Below are 18384 nucleotides of genomic sequence, written 5' to 3'. Positions count from 1 at the left end.
GATGGTAGCAATAGTTGCACAACAATATGAAAGTGCTTAATATCGCTGAACTCTGCTCATGGAAATGGTTAAGATGGTAAATGGTTACATATATTTTACAGCAATAATTTTTGAGCCCACTTATATGAAATGTGCAGAACAGGCAAATCCAGAGACAAAGAATAGACTGCTAGTTGCCTAGGACTGCAAGAGACAGAGGGAATGGGGAGTTAATGCTAATGGATTTAGGGTTTCTTTTTGGGGTGATGAATGTTTTAGAATTAGATGGTGGTGATGGTTGCATAACCTATGAACATACTAAAAACCACTGAAATGTAGGCTTTAAAAAGGTGAATTTTATGGTATGAATCATAGCAATTAAAAAAAAACACAGGATTTGTAGTTTTATTCTATAAGTGTATGTTAGTTGCTCAGTCGTGTCCTATTTGTGACCCCATGGACTGTAGCCCACCAGGCTCCTCTGTCCATGGAATTCTCCAGGCAAACATACTGGAGTGGGTAGCCATTCCCTTCTCCAGGGGATCTTCCTGACCCAGGGATCGAACCCAAATCTTCTGTTTTGCAGGCAGATTCTTTACATCTGAGTCACATAGCAATTTTATGCTATATTTGAAAGCAAATTTCAGTCCAGGCAATTGAATGGGAAATTATTTATTTAAAGTATAAGCCTTCAAGCCAGCAGAGCATGTGGAAGTCTTGATCTTCTGAGATGCTGATGCTGTTTCTTGCCTTCCTGTATCAAAGTGAATTTTGTAAGTATTGCAGTCAGTAGTCTCAGTCCTATGAAGGCATTTTGTACAATCCTTATTGGAAGCCCAGATGTGCTACTGTTTGTTTAGCATCCCCTTCAGAATTGATGGCTGAGGTTTTGTGCTTTCTGAGAGCTGCTTGGATATAAGGCTAGAAAGCTTTTCTGAATCCCCCTTTGATTGTTTTAATTCCATTACAGCTTGTCCTCTGTATTAATAAGGTAATCTTGTCTTTCTCTTACTTTACTGCTCTGACCTTTCAGGGGAAATGTGATTTTAGATTTGGACACCATCCAAAGATGATGCCAGGATGACGAAGGATATTATTCTTGCAAGCAGTCCAGGTCCAAAGATGTGATCTGAGCTATAGTTATTTGCATGTTTTTGATTCCTTCTCTACTCAGAAGTGGTCCACAGACCAGTAGCAGTGGTATCACCTGGGAACATGTTAGAAATGCAGAATTTGGGGAATCCTCCCAGGACCTACCTAATCACAATCTGCATTTTAACAAGGTTTGGTGGTTTTAAAGTATGTCTGCAGATTCCTTGAAATTTCTCTGTTTTGTTGTTGGCAGTTGTTTTAGTCGCTAAGTTGTATCCAACTCTTTGCAACCCCTCGAACTGTAGCCCACCAGGCTCCTGTCCATGGGATTTTCCAGGCAAGAACCCTGGAGTGGGTTGCCATTTCCCTCTCCAGGGGATCTTCCTGACCCTGAGGATTAAACCCTCAGCTCCTCCATTGGCAGGCGGATTCTTTACCACTGAGCCGCCTGGCAAGTCCAAGTGTTCATTTGAAAAGTGAAAGTGAAAGTCACTCAGTCCTGTCCGACTCTTTGCAACCCCATGGACTATATACAGTCCGTGGAATTCTCCAGGCAAGACTGCTGGAGTGGGTAGCTGTTCCTTTCTCCAGGAGACCTTCCCAAACCAGAGATTAAACCCAGGTCTCCTGCATTGCAGGTGGGTTCTTTACCAGCTGAGCCATCAGGGAAGCCCAAGAATACTGGAGTGGGTATCTGTAGGATAAGGGAGTTAGAGAAGGCGAGGTTCAGAAAAAGAAGACCAGCACTTTACAGGAACAGATCACCTTTAATGAGGCGAGAAGGGGCAGCAGTCATTTTAGCAAGCTGCTGCATTAACCTAAGGAAAGAGTAAGTATGTATAGGTGTGTATGTGGAAGGTTACTGTCCTAAGGGGGCCTGCTCTTCTCCAAGGTTGTTCAGAGATAGGTAACTATCTCTTAAGCAGCTGGGCAAGGAATTTTGGAGATTGGCCAGAGGCTGGACCAGCTGGGAGCTGGGCATAATCAACCTAATGTCCATTTTTTCTTTGGGTGAGAGTTCTTTGTTTTGCATAGAATGGTGGGGAGGACCTGGAGGGGAGTTTTAACTCCAGGCTATCTGGAGCCTTGCAACTTTCCTTCCGTATCCCTTCACCAGCGGATCGTCCCAACCTAGGAATCAAACCAGGGTCTCCTGCATTGCAGGAGGATTCTTTACCAGCTGAACCACCAGGGAAGCCCCTTTCTCTGGTGGAGCCTAATTCTCCTTGTCTTGAGCATGGGCTGTCCTTAGTGACTTGTTTACAACAACAGTGTGGCAGAAATGGTGGAGTGTGACCTGCAAGGCTGCTAAGTCATAAAAGACCTTGCAGGCTCCACATTTCTCTCTAGGATCTCTCTCCCCCTCTCCAGGAAGCCAGTTGCCTTGTGGTGAGAACAGTTAACCTGTGGAGTGGGTCACGTGGCCAAGAACTGAGGACCCCTGCCAACAGTCATGTTGTGAAACATCTCTAAAGGGAATCCTCAGCCTCAGTCAAGCCAACATCCTGACTGCAACCTCATGAGAGGCTGAGAGCCAGAACCACGAGGCTGAGTCACTCCTGACTCTCAGCAACTATTAAGGATAATAACGTGCTCAGTCATGTCCAAATCTCTGCAACCCCATGGCCTATATAGCCTACCAGTCTCATCTGTCCATGGAGTTCTTCAGGCAAGAATCCTGGAGTGGGAAGCACCTCCTTCTCCAGGAAGGTGATGGTCCTGAGGCAGGGATCGAACCCACGTGTCCTGTGTTGCAGGCAGATTCTTTACCGTCTGAACCACCAAGAAAGCACCCCATTATCTAAAAGTAACCACTGTTAGTAGTTCATTGCCTTTATTTCCAGACTCAAAAAATCTTCTATCCATATTTGTACAGCTTGGGGTTTGTGTTGTTCCTCAAACGGAATGATAAACTGTGCTTCCTGATCTGATGTGTACATTTTTTACTTCGTGAGGGATGTCGGCCACTTCCAATCTGTGGATCCAGCCTGTGGGTCCACCGCATCCCTCCAGCTGGCTGCTAGTTCCGAGCAGAGCCACCGCCACCACGAGCCCCGCATCCCGGCTCAGCAGAGCAGGAAACGCAGGGGAGGCTGGAACTTAACCACTTGGCTCTCTTGTCTTCCTTCCCCAGGCCTCTTAGGTCCTCTCTTCCGCCAGCGGGGGGCATCTGGGTTATTAATTAACATGGGGGACTTGCTTCAGGGACCACCCTTGAACACAGTCTCTATAGAATTTCCAGAGGAGGGACCCCCTTGGGGTCCTTAACCCTTCTGGAGACCCCAGCCTTCTTTGCCAATATGATAAAAGCTCTGGACCTTCACCCCCGGGCCTCCTTTAGGCCTGTCAATCTGGGTGATTTGAGAAGAAAACGTGACCTTTCCCCACCGCGAGGAACAAAAGAAACCTTCCCTCAAAAATGGTTCTTTCCGGCTCTGCGGGAACACAAAGCCCTTTTCTACTGAATATGTCTCCAAAGGTTTAAAAGGCTCCTTTTGCCTTCGAGGACGTGCTCCCTCCCACTCCGGTTCCCGAAATGGCAGCCCTGCAGGCCTGTACCTGAGCCGCGGGGCCTTTGATCCGGATCGCGGAGGACGATCCGCGGGGCGCGCCAAGGGCGAGCAAGGGCGCGCGCCGCCCGCCGCCGCCAGAGGGCGCGCCCGCCCCGGCGATCCGAGGCCGCCGGCCGCAGCCAGCCCGCGGGCCCTGCCTGACGTCTAGGGCACACGCCCGGCGGGCAAGGCCAGGTCGTAGCTGCGGTTCCGTTCAGTCGCTCAGGCGTGTCCGACTCTTTGCGACCCCATGGACTGCAGCACGCCAGGCCTCCCTGTCCATCACTAACTCCCGGAGTTTACTCAAACTCATGTCCATTGAGTCGGTGATGCCATCCAGCCATCTCATCCTCTGTCGTCCCCTTCTCCTGCCCTCAGTCTTTCCCAGGTCATTGCTTATGGGTGGTGATATCCGGGAGTGGCAGGTCTCTTTCACACACTGCGAGGTGTGGGCTGACCCACCTGGCCGCTGCGATCTGCGCGGGCCCACTGACCAGCGTCCTTAGAGGTTGCAATTTCTTTTTCAGAAAAGAGAGAGAGGAAAACACAGCAGAGGTCGATTATCCTCTCTCTAAGGGAAACACACAATGAAACCGGCTTCAAGTGTCAAGCAGTATCCGAGGGGGTCTCATGACTTTATTCATTAGTTCGTGCAAGCCTCCCTCCCTGGAAAGCTCATCGCTTTCCCTGATGAAGGCTGTTTGCCCTTCTAAACCCGCATCTCGTGGTGAAGTCATCCCGCAGGGCCTCCCCCATCCCCGTCCCTCAGCTTCTTGCATCCCAGCGTTAATGCTTCCCTACCATCTCTCCAAGCTGGCACGAGCTCCCCAAAGTCAAGGGCTACCCCAACACCTGGAGGTTAGCTTGCCCTCAGTCAATGTTTTTGATAACCTAATCTAAACTTTAGAAAACATATGGAATGGAACAAAAGTAATTACAAGTAATGACAAATGAGCCTCCTGATCCTAGAAACTTGATGAACATATGAAACTGGGAGGGAGGGCCAACCTTGTGAGTGAGTGCCCTTCACTCACTATTCTTGTCCATCTGCATCCCAAAACCTGGCAAACATTTAATGTGTGACCATGTCTCTACTCTTTTGAAATGCTTTTTATTCATTCCTGCTATTTAGCTTTTTTCTTTTTTTGAGAATTTCTTTTCAGGGTACATTTTTCCTTTTTTTTTTTTTTTTTTTGGTTCAACTTGAATATTTCCAAGGTTGTATAGAATTTCCTACTTCTTAATCCTGGATTTTTTAACTGGGCATGTGCATTAGAATAAACTCTTGAGATTAAAAAAAAAAAATCTATAGATGTTCCTGCTCTGCCCAGTACTGCTGAAGCAGAAACTTCTGGGCTGGAGCTAAGTATGTGTGTGCTCAGTCATGTCTGACTTTCTATGACCCCATGGACTAGACCCCACCAGGCTCCTCTGTCCATGGGATTTTCTAGGCAATAATACCAGAGTGGGTTGCCACTTTCTACTCCAAGGGCCTAAGGGATAAATATGACTTAATACGCTCTGATACACAGCCGTGGTTAAGGATCAGTGGTTTGATTCCACAAGGACTTTATTTTAAACCTGCCTCCAAATGGGTGCTTTCCCTCTGTTTTCTATCCTACTTTTCTGGGCTGCTTTAGGATTTCCACTCTGTCCCACTTCTCCTGCACTACCCTCTGCTAAGATGTGACTTGTAATTGCAGTATTCTCCAGCCCATTCAGTGCCGTGACAGTTGGAAACATATTCCAGATCAAGTTGTCTTCATCAGGTGGGAACAATGCTGAAGAGCCGCCCTCCCTCTTCTGCTGGGTGTGTGGCCTTTGTGTGGTATTTTCCATGCCTAACTTCCAGCTGGCTTTTTTGAAACAGTTTGAAAAAATTGCATGGAGATGCCACCTGTTACACGGACTTCCTGATGCTCTCTGTATGTTTGTTTAAATAAGACAACATGGGCATTAAAAAGAATAATTATCTCAGTTATCTGGATGCTTTAAGGTAGCATATTATTCTAAGTGCTGTGGAATAAAGGAAATTTAGGACAGGAAATTCATACTCTTTTCTTATATTGAAGATATGCAAAACATCTCAGGTTTGCTTTAGTAGGAAGTTGTTAGTTCTGCTAAATGAAAAACCCATAGCATATTGTGTTCAGGTATGGTTTGATCCAGGAGCTCAAGCCAAGTACTTGTCTTCTCTCTCCCCTCTCTCTGCTTCCACAGAGCTGACATTAGGCTCTGAGTGGCCCCCGGGGGCCTCTTCAAGTATGAACACATTGTTATTACATAGCACTTTCATACATCACCTCCTAATACTCTTTGATCCAAAAGAAGGATGAGGGTCTCTGCCTCTAGCTTCTGCAGTAGAGGGAGAAATGTTTGTTTTCCCAGAATCCAAAACATAGCCCTCCCCTACCTCTAGCTTCATTTCTCTCCAATCAGATCACATTCCTGGTCCTCAATCTGTCCTGGGGGATTGTGACTAATCTCATTGGCCATGCCTGGTTACACGGTTGCTCCTGAAGTAAGTGGAGTTGAGACAATTCCACCCAAGCCATGTGGGTCAAGAGTGGGTAAGGTGGCCCCCCAAAGGAAGCCAGAGTCCTCTCACCAGAAGGGAGAATAGATATTGGGCAGATAAAAAGGCCTGGTGTCCCCTGAGTCCAGGAAGTTGCAATGGAGACAGGACTTGGGTGGATGCAAGTGGGGCAGAGGGTTCCAGATCCGGTGGAAGGCTGAGACCCAGGGAACATTACTATAGCCTCCCCTTGATGGTGAAGAAGGACCTGGGTCAGGACTCTGGGGTGCCAGGCGGCCGAGAAAGATGATCTACACCACCCGGGTCTGAATTCTGGCTCTGCCACTTACCAGGTGTTACCTAACCTCTCCGGGCCTTGATTTCCCCCTTGTAAAAGATGGCATTGGGGTATCATGGATAAACATGAAAACAATATGCCAGGTGGAAGGAACCAATCGCAAAGGTCATAGAAAATGTGATCCACTTACATGAAATGTCCATAATAGACATATCTAAAGAGACAGAATGTAGATTCGTGATTGATTGGGGCTCGGGGGAGTTGGGGGGTAATGAAAACATTCTAAAATTGATCGTGGTGATGGTTGTACAACTGTGACTATACCAAAAGTCGGTGAATTGTACATCTTTTATCTGTGAATTGTATGCTATGTGAATAAAAGCAACCACGGAGGTTTTTAAAGATAATACGTGTCACATGTTTTGAGCAGTGCGGGTCACACCCGCTCTACCAGCATGATCAGACCCAGAGGTCACGGCAACTCCGACTCTCCCAGGTCCCTGGTGCATCACCATCCTGAATTCCCGTCCTCTGGTCCTCACTTTTCTGAACAGTCCCATCCTTCAGTCCCTTCCATCACTCCACTGATGCCTGTGCCTCCTGGCAGGATACTGATGGCATAGAAAGAAGAAGGGCAGGACTTGTTGGCTATTCAGAAAAGATTCATGATGGTCAATTTTATGTGCCCACTTGACTGGGTCTCGGGGTGCCCAGACATTTGGTCAGACGTGATTCTGGGTGTGTCTATGAGGGGGCTTTTGGCTGAGATTAACACTTGAATGAGTGAAGCAGGTGCTCCCCTCCTGTGTGTGGGCTTCATCCAATCAGCTGAAGGCCTGATTAGAGCAACAGGCTGACCCTGCCGAATGAAGGAGGCAGCTCCTCCTGCCTGGCTGCTGAGCTGGGACTGCAACCTTCTCCTGCCTTCGGACTCAGATGGAAACACTGGCCCTTCTTGGGTCTGGAGTCACCTGACTTGACAGAGAACCACGCCATTGGCTCTCCCCCGTCTCTGACTTGCTCTCTGCAGATCCTGGCCCTTGTCAGCCCCCCCGATCACATGAGGCTCTTCCTCTCTCGCCATGTGTCCTCTTGGTTTTGCTTCTCTGGAGAACCCTGACTAATGCAGAAACGAAAAGAAGATGAGTCAGTGGGTAGTTTCAGGCTGGATGACTAGGAAAACAATCAGAATGTAGGACAAAAATAAGGAAATCAAATCAAGGAAGTGACCGGTTTGTGAAGTTTTCTTTCATTCACAAATCCTAATTCATCGTCTGCCCTGTGCCAGATTAAGTGCCAGTTGTTGGAGATTAAAAGCTCCACCAGTTGCCAAAACCAGAGGCTAAATCTGTCCTTGCCTCTGTCTTCAGTCTCAGCCTCAAGACGGAATGACTCTCAAGATCTATAATTTAACCTCCTCAAATTGCTCTTGGCTCCCTTTCCTTGGCAGGTGGAGAGGCCTCTCTTTGGAATCACCATCCCCTGGTGGTTTTCAATGGTAAAGAACCTGCCTGCCAGTGCGGGAACCGCAGGAGACGCAGGTTTGATCCCTGGGTCAGGGAGGTTCCCTGGAGAAGGTCATGGCACCCTGCTCAAGTATTCTTGCCTGGAGGATTATATGGACAGAGGAGCCTGGCGGGCTACAGTCCGTGGGGTCACAAAGAGTTGGACACGGCTGAGCAACTAACACCTTCAACTTCACTTTCACCCATCTTTTTAAAATCCATGACATTTAATAACAATTTCATTTAAGGTTCAGGAGAACCATGGAGATATTTGAGGTATTTGAAGAGTGACTGTATATGAAATTAAAAAATAGAAAGTTATTGGTATTGATCAAGGTGTACCGACATAAAGTATTTTTGCAGTCCCAAGTGACTCAAGGTGATAAGGATGTTAAATACTAACAATGTTATGTGTTTGTTGGGGAGGATGAAATAGTGTTCAAGGGAAAATTATCTGCATTTTGCAATCTAATGCCATTAAGCAAAGCAGGGCCTAAAGTATAGAAAAGATGGGAAGGGGAGAGAGAGCCTCTTCAGACAGGGAGAAAAAGACACCCATCCTGGGAGCAGCTAAGGCTGAGTCCTACCTCCTAAGAGTCACTCCCTACCTCACGTTTTATTCCCACCTGAGGGAAGGGGATTTTAAGAAAGCCACACGAAGAAGGGACAGCATGGGCCACGGTCGTCTCCTTGCAGTTCCATACAGCATCATGTTTACCCACCCCTAGGAGCCCGGGGGGCATTCAGACTGTTAAATCACGCTGGGTCAGGGGGTGGGAGTCGTCCATTCTCCAATGGCAGGAAGTCTTGTCGTCCTCGTCTCCATTTCCTTCTTTGAGTTCTAATCAGAGATGAGGGAGGGAGTTAATCACTCTAAAAAGGAGACTCTGCCTTTGGTATGGATTCCTCGGTAGACTTGAGCAAAGCTGGAGATTATCTGGAAGTTTCAGCAGGTTTTAAAAATTGCAACACCATTCCATTTTCTCTGCAGTGCCATCACCTCTTCTCAAGGAATGGCCACCATCATCTTACCTGATGTCACCGTCTCTGTGTTGGGCTCAACACAAAGGATGTTGCCTCCCTCTACAGTGCAACTGGATGTGCCCAGGGACTAGGCTGAGGTCAGTGAAACATAAACAGAAGTGCTTAGGTGAGACTTTCAGAAAGCTCCTTAGGAATGGAGCAGACAGCTGGACCTCGTCCGTTTTACCTGCTCCTGACTCCTGCTTCCAGCCTGAAATATGGATACGATGGCTTACTCCAGGAGTTATTGTGAACTATGAGGCATTGCTGAGGATGAAAGCCCTGGCTAAGGATGACAACCCAAAAAGATAGAAGACTTCTAGATCCCCGGTGACCACAATACTGCCACCGCCATTTCTGGACTGCCTACCCTCTGACCTGAAACTCTTATCATGTTTAAGCCATTGTTACTTTTGGTGTCTGCTAATAGCAGCCAAAAGTTATCAACCCTAATTGACACTTTTAGTGAATGACTTCAGGTCTTAGGGTAGACCCCCCTTTTCCAGGAGGCTTTCTCTGATTGCCCGCCCTCCACCTGAATTCCCTTCTGTGGGTTCCTGTCCTGTGTCAAAGCCCTTATCACAACCTTGTCTCCAAGCCCCACCAGGCTTTAGCCTCCCAAGACCAGGGACCCTGTCTCTCCTGTTATCACTGGAGTCCCAGCTCTAGCACAGCACAGGACCCATTGTGGGTACTTGATACATATCTGCGAATGAATGGATGAATCAGGCAGTCACTGTGGACTAAGACAGTCTCTGCCCTCAGGAAGCTCACAGTTTAGATTTCTGCTTTAGATGGAATAGATGTGAAGAAATTAGTTCAAAATCAAGAAGGCAGAATTAATAAAAGTTCACCTGTCCCGGTATAGCAATTTAGTCATTCATTGACTCCTAGAGTTAACCTTTATCTGGAGGCTAATCATGGTGTTCGGTGCTTGCCGGCAGGGGTGATCAGCAAGCTAAGCACAGGAAGAAGGAAGGTTCTATAGTTCTTGGATCACCCGTCTTCACACGGCTTCTTCACAAGAGTCTAGTTTCCTGCAACATGTCTCAGATGCTGGAAGCCCCAATCCCCCTCCTAGAAATCTACTCTGAAGATACAGTTCCCCTGGAGCAAAATGACTTTGTGAAAGGTGATTCGTGTCATCATATTTGTGTTACCAAAAGAATGTAACCTACCTCCAGACTAGAAGATAGAATTTCATCCATTGTTTAGTTGATCAGAAAAGGATCAACTAAACAAATCATGATTTAACTGCCAGGGATTGCTCTGCAGCAATTAAAAAGGATGAGATAGCTGTTCATTGTAACGTGGAAACATCTCCAAAGAAACACAATAGTGGAGAAAAACCAAGACGCAGAAGAGTGTGTATCAATGTTGCTCATCCTTCACCAGCCTGACGAGCTTGAGCTGGAACTCATATCTGTAGGTCAGAGTTCTGCAAACTATGGCCAAAAAGCCAGATCTAGCTTTTTTTTTTAATATATGTATTTTATTGAAGTATAGTTGACTTACAAGATTTCAAGTGCACAGCAAGGTAATTCGGTTATACAAATACACATATATTATTTTTGAAATTCTTTTCCATCATAAATTATTACAAGATATTGAATATAGTTCCCTATGCTATATAGTAAGCCATTGTTGCTTGTTGCATATCTATTTTTAATTAGAAATCTAGCATTCTGTTTATACTGTCAAACAAATAGAATCAAAATGTCATATATTTTTTAGGTAGGCAAAAATTCATGTTTCCTAAAATATATATATATATATATATATATATAAATGTATACAAAAGCTTTTCTACCACACTTGATAAAGCCTTGAGAAAGAACATAAAAAAAAAAAGAGAGAGAAGAGATGGAGAAATTGGAGAACAGAAACTTAATGAAATGGGACCACTGAATATGAAATAGAAAAAGTGAAGCAAACTAGGTTAAAGTAAAAGATCATCATATAGTTTAGTTGTTTTTCAACATGACTGCTCATTAGAAACATATCTGGAGCTCTGGAGAAAAAATAAACAATACCTGGGCATTTGTATTTTTCAAAAGATTCCAAGATAATTATGATATACATCTGGATTTTAAAAAATGATTACAGGTTTTTCTATTAGATCCTAGTTTTGGTGATATAGAATTCTATTATTTTTCTGTTGACCAATCATGATACAATGGTATTGAGTGAGTTATAGCTCTATGATCACCATAGTAAAAGATGTTTATCAGTTTTCACAATCAAAAGTATAAAATATAAATATAAAATAAAAATAAAATATAAATATATAAATATAAACTTTTAAAAAGATAATTACAATTGTAATAATTATAATAATTGCATAATTACAATTATGTTCCCATAATAGGAACATGATTGACTTAACAATATAAAATAATTACATACAATTTGGGGGTTTAGGCAGAGTGATGTGGTAAGTGGAAGTGCATACATGCACAAATTTTCACCCACCCAGGCGGTCTGTGTATTTTGATTGGTGCATTTAATCCATTTACATTTAAAGTAATGGTTGATATGTATGATCCTATTACTGTTTATTTTCATAATTGTTTTGGGTTTATTTTCTGTAGGTCTTTTCCTTCTCTTGTGTTTCCACCTAGAGAAGCCCATTTAGCATTTTCTGTAAAGCTAGTTTGGTGGTGCTGAATTCTCTTAACGTTTGCTTGTCTGGAAAACTTTTGATTTCTCTATCAAATCTGAAGGAGAGTCTTGCTGGGTAGAGCGTTCTTGGTTGCAGGTTCTTCCCTTTCATCACTTTAAATATTTCATGCCATTCCCTTCTGCCTTGTAGAGTTTCTGTTGAGAAATCCTCTGAACAGCCTAACGGGAGTTCCCTTGTGTTATTTGTCCTTCTTCCCTCGATGCTTTTAATATTTTATCTTTGTCTTTAATTTTTGTCATTTGATTACTATGTGTTTTGGTGTATTCCTCCCTGGGTTTATCCTGCCTGGCACCCTCTGTGCTTCCTGGACTTGGTTGACTATTTCCTTTCCCATGTTAGGGAAGTTCTCAGCTATTATCTCTGAATATTTTCTCAGGTTCTTTCTCGCCCTTCTTCTTCTGGGACCCCTATAATGCAAATGTTGGTGCATTTAATGTTGTCTCTTAGATTAGCCAGAGGTCTCTTAGGCTGTCTTCATTTCTTTTCATTCTTTTTTCTATATTCTGTTCTGCAGCAGTGATTCCCACCATTCTGTCCTCCAGGTCGTTTATCTGTTCTTCTGCCTCAGTTATTCTGCTATCGATATCTTCTAGTGTGTTATTCATCTGTCTTTGTTTGTTCTTTAGTTCTTGTAGGTCTTTGATAAACATTTCTTGTGTCTTCTCAATCTTTGCCTCCATTCTTTTCCCGACTTCCTGGATCATCTTCACTAGCATTATTCTGAATTCCTTTTCTGGAAGGTTGCCTATCACCACTTCATTTAGTTGTTTTTCTGGGCTTTTATCTTGTCCCTTCATCTGGGACATAACTTTCTGCCTTTCATCATGATTAACTTTCTATAATATGGTTTTTGTTTTAGCCACTGTGAGACTGTGCTTTTCCTTGCTCCTTCTGTCTGCCCTCTGATGGCTGAGGCTAAGAGGCTTGTGTCAGCTTCTTGATGGGAGTGACTGCATGCGTGCATGCTAAGTCGATTCCGGCGTGTCTGACTCTTCGCCACCGTATGGGCTGTAGCCCACCAGGCTCCTCTGTCCATGGGATTCTCCAGGCAAGAATACTGGAGTGGGTTGCCATTCCCTTCTCCAGGGATCTTCCCAACCCAGAGATCGAACCTGAGTCAACTGCATCTCCTACTTTGCAGGTGGATTCTTTACCGCTAAGCCACTGGGGAAGCCCGATGGGAGTGACCGGGGAAAACTGGGTCTTGCTCTGGTGGGCAGGTCTTGCTCAGTAAAGCTTTAATCCAATTATCTGCTAATGAGTGGGGTTGCTCTCCCTCCCTGGTAGTTAATTGGCCTGAGGCGACCCAGCCCTAGGGTCTACAGGCTCTATGATAGGGTTAATGGTGAACTCCAAGAGGGTTTACGCCAAGTGCCTGCCTCTGTGATGAACCCCTGCCAACCCGTGCCTCGGTAGGAAGCCCTCCAACACTAGCAGGTAGTTTTGATTCAGTCTTTTGTGAGGTCACTGCTCTTCTCCTCTGGGTCTTGGTGTGTGCAAATTGTTTGTGCCTTTCAAGACAAGAGTCTCTGTTTCCCCCAGCCCTCTGGAAGTCCTAGAGTCAAATCCCCCTGGCACTCAAGGCCAGATTCCTTGGAGATTCTCAGTCACTTTGTCAGATCCTCAGGCTGGGAAGCCTGACGTGGGGTTCAGAACCTTCACAACAGTGTGAGAACTTCTTTGGAATTATTGTTCTCCAGTCTGCAGGTCACCCACCTGGCGGGTATAGGACTTGATTTTATCATGACTGTGCCCCTCTACAGTCTTGCTGCAGCTTCCCTTTTGTCTTTGGACATGGGGTATCTTTTTCTGGTGGGTTCTAGCATCCTCCTATCGATGGCTGTTCAATAGGTAGCTGCAATTTTTGTGCTCTTGTAGGAGATGAGCCCACATCCTTCTATGCCACCATCTTGAACCAGAGTAGCTGTTGTTATAAATGGATCACAGTCCAGTCATACCTTTTGCTTCAGTTCAGTTGATCAGTCGTGTCTGACTCTTTGTGGCCCCATGGACTACAGCATGCCAGGCTTCCCTGTCCATCACCAACTCCTGGAGCTTCCTCAAACTCATGTCCATTGAGTCAGTGATGCCATCCAACCATCTCATCCTCTGTTGTCCCCTTCTTCTCTGCCTTCAATCTTTCCCGGCATCAGGGTCTTTTCCAAGGAGTCGTTCTTCATACCACGTGGCCAAAGTATTGGAGTTTCAGTTTCAGCATCAGTCCTTCCAATGAATATTCAGGACTGATTTCCTTTAGGATTGACTGGTTTGATCTCCTTGCAGTCCAAGGGACTCTCAAGAGTCTTCTCCAACACCACAGTTCAAAAGCATCAATTCTTCGGCGCTCAGCTTTCTTTATATTCCAACTCTCCCATCCATATATGACCACTGGAAAAACCATAGCCTTGACTAGATGGACCTTTGTTGGCAAAGTAATGTCTCTGCTTTTTAATATGCTGTCTAGGTTGGTCATAACTTTTCTTCCAAGGAGCAAGTGTCTTTTAATTTCATGGCTGCAGTCACTGTCTGCCGTGATTTTGGAGCACAAAAAAATAGTCTGTCACTGTTTCTACTGTTTCCCCATCTATTTGCCATAGTGATGGGACCAGACACGATGATCTTAGTTGTCTGAATGTTAAGCTTTAAGCCAACTTTTTCACTCTCCTCTTTCACTTTCATTAAGAGGCTCTTTAGTTCTTTTTTGCTTTCTGCCATAAGTGTGGTGTCATCTGCATATCTGAGGTTATTGATATTTCTCCTGGCAATCTTGATTCCAGTTTATGCTTCATCCAACCTAGTGTTTCTCATGATTTATTCTGCATATAAGTTAAACATGACTGCTTTCTTGGTACCATGCAAAATGAATAGTTGGACCCTCGAAACCCCAAATGTTTAATTCTCTGGCTGGCCCTTTACAGAAAACATTTGCTGACCCCTGATGTAGACCTTACTCCCCTTATCTTTAAAATGGGTCAACAAAACCATGACTTGCTTCATAGAGATTGTAAGGATTATGATACACAATGAACATGAAAATGAGTTAGCATTTATAGAAAACATTCAATAAATATAATGATTATTATGATCTTCTCACTGATCTTACCCTCCTTCTCCTCTAGCAGAAACAAAGCTTCATGCAAATCTAAGTAAACTACTTTAGATATTCAAGAGTAACTTATTAGATTTATAAATGTGTGTAGGTGTGTTGTGGGTGTGTTTGGGGGGTGGATGGCACTGAGTTGAGTTATGGGAAACCAGTCGTTGCTAAACCCCAGCCCATGTGCCAAGTACCCTCCATGTGTCTCTTGACTTAATCCTACTACCCAGAGAATCTGAAGACCAGAAAACAAGAGACACAGAGTTGATGAGACCCCGTGAGACAGTCGCTGAGCGGGGCCTGAAGCCCAGCACAGCTTACCTCCAGAATGCCTGTTCTTCCCGCTGAGGAGCACCCGACCTGTGTCCACTACAGGCAGGCTCTTCTAACACCGCACATCCCCCTGTGATTTGCTGGGACGCCCTGGTCAGCGCCTGTTGCCCTGCCTACGTATCTGTGGCCACATTTCCCCTGAAGAGTGGCTGAGTCAGTACATTCCAGGATCTTCTCTACAGTGTCAGCCCGTGGATGGCTGAGATCTGTCCACTGAGATTTTGTCCACTGAGTGCATCTCAGGCACTTACACGGCACATAGTAGGTGGTCAATAAGTCTGTTCAGAGTCAATGGATGTGAAATGAATCATCGTAATCCACCTGCAAGTGAAGAAAAGCCACACAGCAGCGCGAGGACTGTGCTGTAAAATGACTCTGGACACACACGGATGCCGGGCTCTTGGGCCTTCTCTGTTCCGTGACAAGCTGGGCCCAGTTTGGGTTTGGGACTTTATTCATGGGACTGAAACACCCCCTTCACACCTGGCATGGTCCGGAGGGCTCGCCCCAGAGGAAGGGGGTGAGTGTTGTTCAAGGCCTCCTACGGGCCGGGGGTGTTGGTGGGCTGTGTCACGCAGGAGCAGAAATGAAACACATCGAATCCAGCCCTGGGTGGCTTTGCCGAAGAAAAGCGAGGTAGGGTATGTGCTCAGCACAGCCCTGACATGAAGGCCGGGCTGGTAATCCATCCCTTTGATGCCGCAGTGTGTCATGGGCCACTTTCAGCCGCAGAAGAAAGCCTGACCTTTGGAGAGGCTGTAAAAAGACGGCCCAATTCGCTGCTGCTTTCCTCTCCAGGCGCCTTTAACAAAGGAGGAAAGTGAAGGGCCTCTGTTTCTATGAAAGGAGCACAAAAGCAGCTCGGCATTTTGTGCAGCTGAGGGCCAGAGCGGCCTGCCACAGACAAGCTGCTGCCCAGGCTCAGGGCACCCGGTGTGGTCAGGGAGGGCCTGACAGCGGGGGCGAGGGGGGCATCCTTTCATGCCCACCCCCGGCACCGGCAGACTGAGCCGAGGAGGCGTTTGGGAAGGCTGCTGCCAGCTTTCAAAGACTCAGAAATCACGTGCACACCTATGCTGGGTTCACAGGGTCAGACGAAGACCGCCAGACCCTCCAACGAGAGCATCCCAGGCTGCAGTTGACTGAAACGTCTCAGAGGATGAGAGTTGCTGCAGGTTTCAGAGAAAGTGGGCTGTGTGTTCATTCTCCCCATCCTTTCCCGTGTGGGGATGCGACGGGGCAGGTTCCAGCGTCAGTAGGGACGATGAAACCCACGTACTGGCATAGATACCCTTGGACTAGCTTCTTAAATTCCTGGAATATACAGCACTGTATTGTCTCCATGTTCTGAGTCAGTAAGTTGTGTCCAACTCTTTGCAAACCCATGGACTGTAGCCTGACAGGCTCCTCTGTCCGTGGGATTTCCCAGGCAAGAATACTGAAGTCGGCTGCCATTTCCTCCTCCAGGGGATCTTCCCACCCAGGGACCGAACCTGCGTCTCCTGCGTGGCCTGCATTGCAGGCAGATTTTTTACCACTGAGCCACCTGGGAAGCCTGTACAGTCTCTCTGTACACATAGCTTATTTTTTCCAAGGCTGGATCTCACCACTGTGTTCTCTGGCTGAGCACTCTAAGGAGTTGTTTCTTGGGACCATGTTGAAGGGGACAGCAGATTTCCGGCTTCCATCTCATACTCACCAAGACAGGGGCGTGTGCTCCAGACTCAAGCGTAGATGGGCAGGTTACCTGCAAAATTCACATAAATTAAAGGTGCTCCAACTATATTCCAGACCTGAACAATTTCCACCCACTTCCATATATCCTAACTTCATTTCCAAGTACATTCTCCTGAACCATCTTAGAGATACAAATGGCCAAATTCTAAGCCTTGTGGGGTTCAGTTTAGGGATGGGTTTTTCCTGTTCAATTCTTATGAGAAAACTAAATGGTAGAGATTTGGATGCCCATGGAGGGGTTAAGATACCACCAAAAAGTGACCAATATTGAAAACGAGGCATCTTTTCTAGGTCAGAAGGTCCCACCAGACCGGCTCATCTTTAAGTTAGTAGTTACAACACCCTTGGTGTCTTTTCTGAAAGTCCCTGCAGCCTTGGCAGTTCTGGGCTCCTCTCTGCTTTGTTTCTTTTTGGTGTCTCTTTTTTCCTCATCCAACAGAGATGCAAATCCACAGTGATCCTCCCTTGGGGATCAAAACACACAGGTCCTCTTGGCTTTCGAGGTGCATCCCAGAGTCATGCTTTCCCTCCTTGTGGGAAAATGTCCCAAGTGAAGTTTACAGAGCGGGGCTGACCCTGGGGCATCCTGGCCAGGTTGCCATCTGCTCCCGTCGGTTGGAATGCCTTGACGACTGTGTCCTGAGCAGATGATCCCAGGACATCTGTTCGGGGCCAGGTACCAAGCAGTCCATGGGCTCAGTAAGGACTTCTTGCATCTTGCTGCAGGCTTTTATTCTCCCCAGCCCTTCAGATTTCACAGGCCTGTAAAATGAATTCAACAAATATTTATTCTGTAGGTGATTCTTGTGCCAGGCACTGGGGAGATAACGGGGCATGAAGCAGATAAAAGCCCTGCCCACATTTGAGAGGCCTGGGATCGCCGAGTAGTTTTCATTTTGCTGTTAGCACTTCAAGAAAGAAACCCCTTCCTGTGAATATCATTGCTATCCATTTCTTCTCAGAAGAAAATGGCTACTTAAACCTGCAACAAAGTGGAAGGGCATACTCTTAAAGGACAAACTTTTTAAATGACTATATTAGAACCATATCATATGCAAATTTAAGTTGTTGGGATTCAGCTATAACAAAAAAAATCAGTCAGTTGCTGTAATAAAGAAATGGAAAGTTTTGTTTGAGCCAAACTGAGGGTTATAACCTGGGAACAGCCTCTCAGAAACCTCCAAGAATTGTTCTCTTGGTTAGAGGTCAAGCATGGTTATAAAAGTTTTTGAGACAGAGGGACCTTCAATGTACCTTCAATGATAACAACGGTTTCACAATTTAGCAGTGCAGTAGTGGGTCTTGGGTCATCATGGCGCCTTACAGGATCAAGAAGGGAATTTATCTCCTCAGGAGTTGTCCTGTTGATGCTTGGAGAATACAGCTCTTTAGAACTGGGTAGGTGTTTCTGCCAATGGGGAGGTTTGGTTGATGAATAACGCAGATATACAATGCACAGTGCGGGCAGAGAGAGGACAAAGGGCAGAGAAAACTTTTTTTATGTTTAAATTTTTCTTGTCTTGCAGTACAATATGAATTTTAGTTCACAGCTACATAAAAATGCTTCAGG

This window comes from Muntiacus reevesi, chromosome 2, assembly GCF_963930625.1.
Source record: "Muntiacus reevesi chromosome 2, mMunRee1.1, whole genome shotgun sequence".
Classification (NCBI taxonomy): domain Eukaryota; kingdom Metazoa; phylum Chordata; class Mammalia; order Artiodactyla; family Cervidae; genus Muntiacus; species Muntiacus reevesi.
Note: the sequence above shows the minus strand (reverse complement) of the source record.